Genomic DNA, 10347 nt, shown 5'->3' with positions numbered 1-10347 from the left:
GATGGCAAAAAATCTATCGCTCCTATTTCTCAGGTGGATTAATAGTGCATGCACACACACACACAGATGCACAAAAAGAAACTTAAAAAGTCATAAGGGAAAATTACATAAACCTTATTTTTATAACAAAAGAATACATAATATAATCTCTTCTCATAAAGCTATCCCCTCTGGTCTGTATGCTTGTGTAAGACTATGAAGAAATAATTCAAGTAGCAGCATGGTATTCACACACCCTAAAACATATTCAAATATTAAATTGATTCATAAATATGACTGCATGAGAGGTCCAAGGTCTGAAAAATCTACCTGCTGTGAAAAATTAAGATAGAACAGTCAATTTTATTTCTGCAATAGTATGTAATGAAACAACTCTTATGGTACTCTGAAACTAGATACATTTAGAACTACATAGAGTTTTGGGGACAAAGAAAGATGTTTACAAGGGTACCAAAACGCACACACACAAAAAATGCAGAACACTTAGTTGAAAAATAGTAACCTTAGTAAATATTTAAATAATGTTTATTTCAAAAACGGGAAAGGGAAAGGGAAAGGGAAAGGGAAAGGGAAAGGGAAAGGGAAAGGGAAAGGGAAAGGGAAAGGGAAAGGGAAAGGGAAAGGGAAAGGGAAAGGGAAAGGAAAGGAAAGGAAAGGAAAGGAAAGGAAAGGAAAGGAAAGGAAAGGAAAGGAAAGGAAAGGAAAGGAAAGGAAAGGAAAGGAAAGGAAAGGAAAGGAAAGGAAAGGAAAGGAAAGGAAAGGAAAGGAAAGGAAAGGGTAGTAGTTCTAATAGTTGGCTCATTACCATCATGGCAATTAATCTGAAAGCTTGGAGTTGGATAGGTTCCTTATCCCTCATAGACTTTAAACACAAGTTAATTTTACACAGTGAGAAATCATGAACAGTTGTGGTCAGTAATATATAGAATATTACCTGGCACAATCACCGATGATTGCTTCTTGATTTATAATCTATCATGAAGAAAGGATTATGTGTTCTGCCCTCCTCACATCTTAGTATTTCATCACCATTTTCTAGTCATCTTGTCTATTCATACTCACTTGGAATATTTCTTGACTATTCACAGCTCTAAACCCCAAATATAAAAAAACCAAAACAAAAACCAAACCAAAAACCACCAAACCTGAAAAAGCATGCATCTCAGTCTGTCCTCTAGCTGCTTTATTTTTATTGGCAAAATGAGAAGGGATGGGCTGTAAACAGAAAATGATCCACCAGCATTTTGTTGTTTTGTGTGCTAAGTTAGAACGGTGAACAATATTGAGACTCTCCAGCTATGGGCTTATAAAATGAAAATCAATAGTAGTGTCAAGTGTCACTGAGTGCCTACAATGACCATGATTGTCCTCATGATTTCCATCAGACTTCATGGGTAATACTGATACATGACTTTGGAATTTTTTTACTGTGTTGTTGTTTGCTGCAAAAACATAGGGATGATCCTAGCACTTATAACACACTGAATGGCTCAGTGGAAGCCTGAGGCAGTTGAAGCCCTATCAGCTACAAAACTCTGTTGGAGCAGTAATCCTCTTTGTGTGGCATTTTGCTGTAACATCAATTTTGTAAATATGACAGCCAGCAGTTTACCTTGCATCTATGGATTTTGCAAGACTAAAAGCAAATGAAAATGCTATCAAAACTTTAATCCTTTTTTTTAAAGTTAATTTTTATTTATTCTGTAGCCAGTTTTGTGCTGATGCTGGAGTTACAGAAGAATGTAAAGGAGTTGAATGAGTTGAGATCTCTCTGTTATATATGGGTTTGTGTGCACTTTTGTCTTCTGGTTTGACCAGAAAATATACTTCATAAGGACCATTATTTGCAAGTAAATTATAGAAATATACAGTAAACTGATAAAAGGCAAGAAATTAAATTCTATATTATAGTAAAGGCATCACTGTATGAGACTTTGATAGCCTCTCAGCGGCTTCCTTACTTTTAGCCCCTGGTGAGCAGCACATGTTGTGATTGGAGAAAAAGTCTTAATCAGAATAATTTTTTATAGTCTACAAGCTAAAACTACTATGAGTGCAGGATTGGGTAGGACAGTGCACTGTATCAAAGTAATTATATTAAAGCAATTATGTTAAAGCCAGCAAGAGGAACAATTAATAAGTACCAATTGATGTATCTCATCCACACCAACTCTTGTGGGCCGGTCTCTTTCTCTCAGCCTCGAGAAGTAACCTTGTTGGGTGTCTCCTTACTCTAGTGACCAATCTTCACTCATTTTAGGAAGGAACATGTTCTAAGAACCTCCTCACATGAAGTGGACTGGACTTAAACAGTATAAAGTGGTTGACTGTCAATCATGTCTCCAGGTCAGCTTAGCACCTTATCTGCCAAGTCTTTGCCTCACTATCAGGATGTTGATTTGGGATTGCTGAGTTTTAGCATAATTCAACATCAAAACCTTCATGTAGTGCCTCTTTTCAGCCCATCACTGATGGTTTTGCAAACAGAACATTTTCCAGCTTGTTGCCTTCCCACCCAAAGTAACAGGGGACTGTCACCCTGTAGTATTTGCTGGGTCCCCAGGATGAAGGAGGAATTGAAAATCTGACTCCATGTTCTTGGAAGGCTAATTTATTATTATATTATATTATATTATATTATATTATATTATATTATATTATATTATAAAATGCTATACTAAAACTATACTAGAGAAAGGACACTTACAGAAGACTTAACAAGATATGCATCAAAAACTCGTGACTGCTTCCAGAGTCCCAACACAGCTGGACCATGATTGGTCATTGAATAAAAACAATTCACATGTTGGATAAACAACCTCCCAACCACATTCCAAAGCAGCAAACAGAGGAGAAGCAAATGAGATAATATTGTTTTCGTTTTTATCTGAGGCTTCTCAGCTTCCCAGGAGAAGAAATCCTGGAGAAGGGATTTTTCCGAAAATATGACAGTGACATCACCCTGGACACCCTGGACAGTGCCCTGTTTATCCACCTTGTTTGCAACACTCCTGCTCACTAGAGTTCCTTAGGGCTCCTTTGTGGCTGTGGATGTGGGCACGTTAATACAATGGGAGAAAGCACATTTTGCTTCTTCCTGGGAGTAAGAGAGAAAAGTCAAAGTAGTCTTCAAGTTGAAGGGCAAAGTGTATCATAGGCAATTTTCTAAAAGCAGATCTGAAAAAACACACCAGCCTACAGTCAGTATATTTTCTGGTAACCAGTAGTTAGCTACTTAAACTCACTTCAGAGCATCTGAAAGAAAACACGGTGAGAAATGAAATTTTGAGGATGACTTATTGTCTTCAACGTGCTTAATTAAAAATTGAGGAAGACATACTGTGATATATTCTATGATGCAAGACTGAAGTCAAAATTAAATTATGTAAACCAGTGTGTGAATTAGAGAGAAGTAGATAAATATAGAGAGATGTTGAAATAACCTAGAGAAATAACGTTTACACAGATGGCATAGAATAGATCTAGATACAAACAATTTTTACAGTTTAATAACATTGCAAAAACATTAGGATCACTGTACAACCCTGGAAGTGGAACAAATATTTAATGTATCATTCTATTCCATGACAAAAAGGAAATGTTACTGTCCTTCAAAGACATTATGATAACTAAAGAGGTTGGATTTTTTCCCCAGTTTACCAATTAATCAGTGTTCATTTCATGTGCTAATGTTGACCTTTTTGGTCATTCACAAAGAAAACTCAGATCTAATGAAAGAGCAAACAAGCGTATCTATAAAATCTCCTATATTCCAAATTTAGCATAGGAACATGGAATATGTCAAATGCCAAAATATTTCAGAGTCTGTAATCTGATTTCTGTCTCTGATAACTTCCACTAAGTTCAGCACCTGAGTAGCATGAGTTCAAAAAAACAATTATAAAAAAATAAGTGTAACATTTTCAAGGCATAAACTCATAAAATTGATCAATTTTGATTGGAAGAACCTCAAAGAACATCTCATTTCATTCCCCTGCCATGGGCAGGGACACCTTCCACTAGACCGGGTTGCTGAGAGAGCTCCATCCAACCTGGCCTTGGACACTCTCAGGGATGGGGCATCCTCAGCTTCTTTGGGCAAACTCTTCACTTCCTCACCACTCTCTCAGTAAAGTACCTCTTCCTTATAGACAACCTAAATCTTATAAAACATAAAATGTTTCCCTTTACATTGTTTAATTTTGAGTATTTACAATCCTTAATTTTTTCAAGATTTTCAGTTGCTACATCTGTGGTGAGAAATTTAGCAGAAACAACAAACAAATACTGCCTCTCCAGAAATTTGGCTGAGATAATGCTGGTCATCTGAGGAAAAAGAGCTGTAAACCTTATATCACTTACAGGATACTTATGCTCATTTTAGGGAATTTTTTTCTAGGACAAAAGCAACACAAAAATAAATAAAACTATTTCTAAATTTTATACAGAGAGAATATTGTCCAGATCACATTTATATGTCTCCACTATATTTACTTTAAAATGAAAGAAGCAGTGGGACATTATTTTTCCTTTATCATGGGCTGCATTTAAGATCAATAAAAGAGACACTTTCCTGGTAGTAAAAGTAGAATTTCCAGTTGACTCAGTTTTCATACACTAAAAGTATCTGAAAAACTGTTTCCTGTACACAGTAAATACTTAAGCTTTTCAAAATGAACTTTTTAAATTTGGCACTGTCAGTTTCATCAAGTTTATTAATCACTTTGTTGTTTATTTTGCTAAGTTCAGCCTAATATTGTCAGTGATTCTTTCTGGTGTTATGAACAGAAAGTAAGAAATTGTTATAAGCACAATTTATCTTCACTGGAATACAATCAAGCTTTGTGTGACCCAGTAATATGTTTTTCTAATTTTTTAAAAAATTATTTTAAAAACACAATCAATTTTTTAATCAAAAATATTTGCAAGTAGTGTCTTGATAATTGTCTACTAAAAAGCTTAAGTTTTTGACAGCTATAACTACTAACAGTATAATGGCATGATGAACCTATGAAATTTGAATCAAAATCATCAAATGAAACTTCATTCAGTACATTGTGAATAATGAATTTACTTTTTTCTTCCTCTTCACAGGTAGCATTTTCAGTGTTGCTGAAGAAGCTTCCACTCTTAGAAAAAATGCAATAAGAAAAAATATTTAAGAAGTAACTGAGGAGTGATGGGATGTAGAAATGAAAATAGTTTGTAAACTTATCCTAAAGTGTACTTTTCTTCTCAATGCAACAAAATTAATTCAGCATTATTCAGTCTTTTGGGAGAACAAAAAATTTGATAATGAAGAAAAAAAAAAAAGAAAATTATAAACATTTTCTGTATTTGTATTCAAGTTTTCCCTACAGCAAATTGTCAAAATTTTGGATGTAGGAGTTATAGTGAAAATTTCAGAAGTTCAGTAAGTATAAAATTTTAAAACCAGGTATTTATAGCTCTAGGGGGGAAATAGCTTTTGAAGAAAACTACTTGCTGTTGAACAGGAAGACAAAATTCTTACTTTTGTACTTCTTTGGTTAAGTATGTTAATATCTGTATTTTTTGTCAAACCCAGTAGTTGTGCTCCCTTTTATGATTCGTAAATTTATTATTTGCTCTCCTTTTCCTCAGGTATACATTTTTCTTTCTCAGTAGCAAGGATATATTCTCTGAGAATATATTTTTTTCCCTCAGAATCTGTATGCTCCTTCCAAACTCACATGAAATCTAATGACAATTTTTGCAAAAGATTTAGGAATCTTGTCCTATGGAATATGTGTTGGGAATTTTTAAAAGAAAACATCGAGGTGTCCCTATTGTATAGATTTCAACAGAAATTTAAGCCTGCAGGTAGGATTAAGGCATTAAATATAATTATTTGTTGCTCTACAGATATGAGTAATTCCAAAATACAATAAAATTTCATTAAAAATCAGTATCGTCCAAAAGTAAAATAATAATATTAATAATTTAAGTAATATTCACGTTATAATTGCATTGCAGTAGCAATGCAATTATACACATACAACAGAGTTAAAAAATCTTTTAAGCATAGTTTGAAGACTAAATTTGAAGCCATATTGTCATTAATTGAACATTTTCAAGAAAACTGTCAAGGTTTTGGGTAAAATCCTGGATATAAATTTCAAATCTTAAATTTGATTCTTTGCACTACAGAACATATATTGATTTCAAACGGATTTGCTATTTCACTTTGACCATATGTTATTTTATTACGTGTTCTGTGATATCCATTAGGAAACAAAAAATTTAAATTGGTCAACAATAAATATGCGGGTATGTAGATAAGATTTATTTCTACACATAGAGAATATTTATATAAAAGTTGCTGCTGATGTTTTACACATATGGTTTATGTGCTCATTTTAAAATATAATGAGTGTAAATTTAAGGAAAGAAAAGGAAAGCCATCTACAATAAAATATGAGCCTCTAGGAAATTTTATTTTCTAGCATAAAGTACTTGAGATTTTAAACTCAGTTTTTTTATTACAGTCTCAGCCTATATCTAATTAAAGAAAAAACTTTGTTAGAATGTTTTGCTTTTGTTTGAATTTTGCCTTTGAGCTACAATAGTATTACAGAAAAAAGCACCCTCAAAAAATAGTCGATACTGTGACTATTCATTGCTACAGGTCCCTACATCTTCTGGAAATTATTCTGTAGGAATGCAGTATTATTCCCTGTCAATATGATTTGTACAGATACTGGATTAAAACTAGTTTAATTCTTACAGGTTTTGCTACAGACTCCATTCCACATCATTGTATATGTTTTTAATTTATCGTAACAGATTTTATACAGAAAAATTAGGTGCCATTTCTACTTCCAAGACTTTGAGTGATGTAATTTCTTCTTTTCTAACTCACAGGTGAATCTAGCATAATTTGACTCCATACAGAAAGAGACTTCATTTTAAAGCAATTAGAAAATGCAGGAAGCTTATCTAAACAATTTCCAGCTAAAAACTCCAGCTACTAATTGGGTTAGCAAACTAATCCAGAACTAATTTACAGCATTCCAAGTTCTTGTACTCATTTGATCAATATCAAAAGACACTGTTAATATCAGCAGGAATAACAGGACCAACAGGCAGTAAACCTTGTGAGATTGTGTGAATTCTGTGCTAGGGAAAAAAAAACAAACAAACAAACAGCTTTTCTCACCTCTGTGGTTGCTGATCAATAAAAGTTAATGTCCTGGTGCTGCATTCACTACAGAGCTTTTCAGAGAGATAGCTCTTTACAGCTCTTCCAGGACATTTCATGGCAGTCTAAATACTTATATCCTATTTAATTTGCCATGGCTCAGAATGGAGGACAGCACTTGCATTGACAGTGTTAGCAGGAAGGGATCCTCAGTCTACATACCATAAAACACCTTTTTAGAGAATGGTGATGGCTTCAAGAAGACGCTTTCTTGTTAACATCTGATCAGATGGAAGCACATGCAGCACTTATTGTGTTACAGTCTGGAGAAAAATGTTAGAATATTTGCACTCTTTTCTTTCTGTTTTGTAAATTTTAGTGGGAAAGGACTTTGGAGTTTCTTTATTTGGTTTTAATAGTTTCTTAGTATTTAGTAGTTTAATAGTTCGGTTAGTACTAAACTATTAGTAATAGCTAAAGTACTAGCTTAGTACTTTAATAGTTTAAAAGTTTCTTTAATTTGGTTTTGAAAACTTGATTACACAAAGTGAGTTGGAAGACAGAAGCCCGGCAGGAAGTGATGCTCTGAGAATTTTCATTTCCTCTTCAGGTTCATTGCTGGATGATAAAAAGGGATTTGAGCCCTGGTAAGATTACTTTTATCATTAAACTGAGAGCTCCTTAGGACCAATAATAGGGAATATCCATCTTTATTAAAGTATCCCATATTCGAAATATGATGGGTCTAAGTTACATGTGCCTTTTTGATGAGGATCAGGGCTTTGAGCCTGCTTGAAGTCTTTATGTAAGTAAATAAAATTTATGTCAAGAAGTACTTTATATCCTGAAGTATTTTAAATCAATACACATATTTTTATGTCTACAAATACTGCATGTCAAAGTAATGAAACAAATTACATAAAACTTCATCATATACGATCAAGGTACAAATGTTTATGACGGTTGGTTTAAGTGACTTCTCCTGATTCAGAGTATATTATTTCATGAGCAGATGATGCCATAAATAATACTGAAGTTAAACTGGAGTGTGACAAATATTTGCAGATTTTGCAGGCAAAGATTTCTGGCTACTCTGGAACTTTAAGATGTACCTTTTCCCCTAAACTCTTTTCCCTTGCAGATCTTTCAGAGCTTACATTATCTGCTTACTTCATGGACAGGTTCTCACTCTTTCATCTCTCTCATTTCTGCCCTCACGCCCTGCACATCTCCTCCCACTGTGGTGGCCAGATCACACTTTTCACAGTATAGCTCTCCATTGCTGAATGAAAAAATGAATAATAGCAAATACATTGCCAGATTTTCTTCCTCCTTATTTTCATTTTACTTGGAAAGCAGGAAACCCTACCAACCTTCTTGTAGAGGCAACAAGGCCTTTAGGTGTGAAGGACATTGATTTAAGGGTTTTTTGGACTGGGAATGTGCATGTCAAGGGGTTTCCTGGTTTTGGCTTTTGTGAAACAGGGGCCATCATTAACATAACAGTTACTTGATATTCAATATAACTGAAAAATTAAAATGTTACTAAAATATCTTTATTTTGACCCAAAGCAAATTACAGGAGGTAGTCAGATATTTTACATCACATTTTCCATAAACTTACTAACTCAGAAGCAGTGTGGTTTTTTTTTTTTCTTTTTCAGTGCCTAAATTCCACCAGAGGTTTTTCCAAATCATGAGCAGAATTCAGACACTGATAAACCCAATACAATGTGGACAATTTTCCAATGTGACAGCAATCAGACAGTTGCCAGAAACTAAGACAAGGTGTACATTCCCCAATCCCTGAGAGCAAGATCCTGCTAAATATTAATATTTTATCACATCATGCTTTTCACATAAAATACCAGCCTAAAAATTAGCAGTTCTGCAAATTTTTTTCTTGAAATTTGTTGGTACTTCAGTTTCATTTTTGGGGCAGACTGGAACTTTTTTTAATTTAAATCTGATTCTTCATTTTCAACCAAAGAAGTGCTTCTCTTTTCATAGGTGACAAGAAGTGGCCAATTATTAATTATACAAAGTAATAAAAATGTAGACATACTGACAGTACGGCAATAAGCACAGTTCAGGTACTTGCAAGGAAATTACTAATTACTAATTATTACCTTAGTTTAATACAAATGTCTTTGTTTAGACTTCACTATCTACATCAGAAAAAACCACAAGTTTTAAAATCCCTTCTCAATCACTTTTCCATATTTCTAATGACAATAGCACCATTAACTTTTAAATTGATGGACTAAAATTGTATTATTTCTTTTGGTAAATAAAGCCACCAGAATGATATAATTATAAATTCTATAATTATAAATAATTATAAATAATTATAAACTATAATGATTATAGCCCTTTGCAAGCATAAAGAATAAATAGGACCCATATTATATCTTATTACTGTATTTTAGGAAGAAAAAATCTGAAACCTACAATTGTTTGTTGTAAACACATTAAAACACTATTTCCAGCTTTTCTAACTTATCTCTCTTTAAATGACTGCTTTATCTCACCCATCCCATGAAAATGCAATAGTAGCCTGTCTATACAGTGACAAAAACCCCAAGGTTTTGCATTGAAGTTTCTAGTTTAAACTGTCATTGACTGGAACTGAAAAGTATTGTTTTTTTGAACACGATTGTAAGTAACAAAATAATTGTACAAACACATAAATGTGCTTCCTACAATGTGGATTTTTAAAAAAATTTTTTGAACATAATAGGTCACTTTTTAGACTTTAAATTTCATTGTAACTGTCATAGTGCCATAAACAAAAGGATACTGACTCTTAAAGCAATTTGGGTGGTAGCACACTTAGAAATGTAACCAGCAATATCCTCTTATTTTACTACTAATATTTATAAGGATGATAGTGGAAGCAGTATATTTACTTTTAAAGAAAGTTAATGTTTTTTTCTCCTACATTTAAGCCATGGCTCATCCTAAGCATTGTGAATGATATCTCTGTGACTGTAAATTGCAGGGTGAAGAAGCAAGACAGAGAGAGCAGGAGGCAGACTAAAATAAACAGTGAAATAAAGAGTAAAAAAAGTGATAAATACATAAAATATGTATATCACATATAATTCTCAGTCATACAAAAAATTAATGGGGTTTTATTTTTAATTTTATTGCCAAAAACCAAAATCACACAGAGAAATCTGAGGGCC

The sequence above is a fragment of the Ammospiza caudacuta genome, chromosome 2, assembly GCF_027887145.1.
Source record: "Ammospiza caudacuta isolate bAmmCau1 chromosome 2, bAmmCau1.pri, whole genome shotgun sequence".
Classification (NCBI taxonomy): domain Eukaryota; kingdom Metazoa; phylum Chordata; class Aves; order Passeriformes; family Passerellidae; genus Ammospiza; species Ammospiza caudacuta.
The sequence above is the reverse complement of the archived record's forward strand: the minus strand, read 5'-3'. Positions refer to the sequence as shown.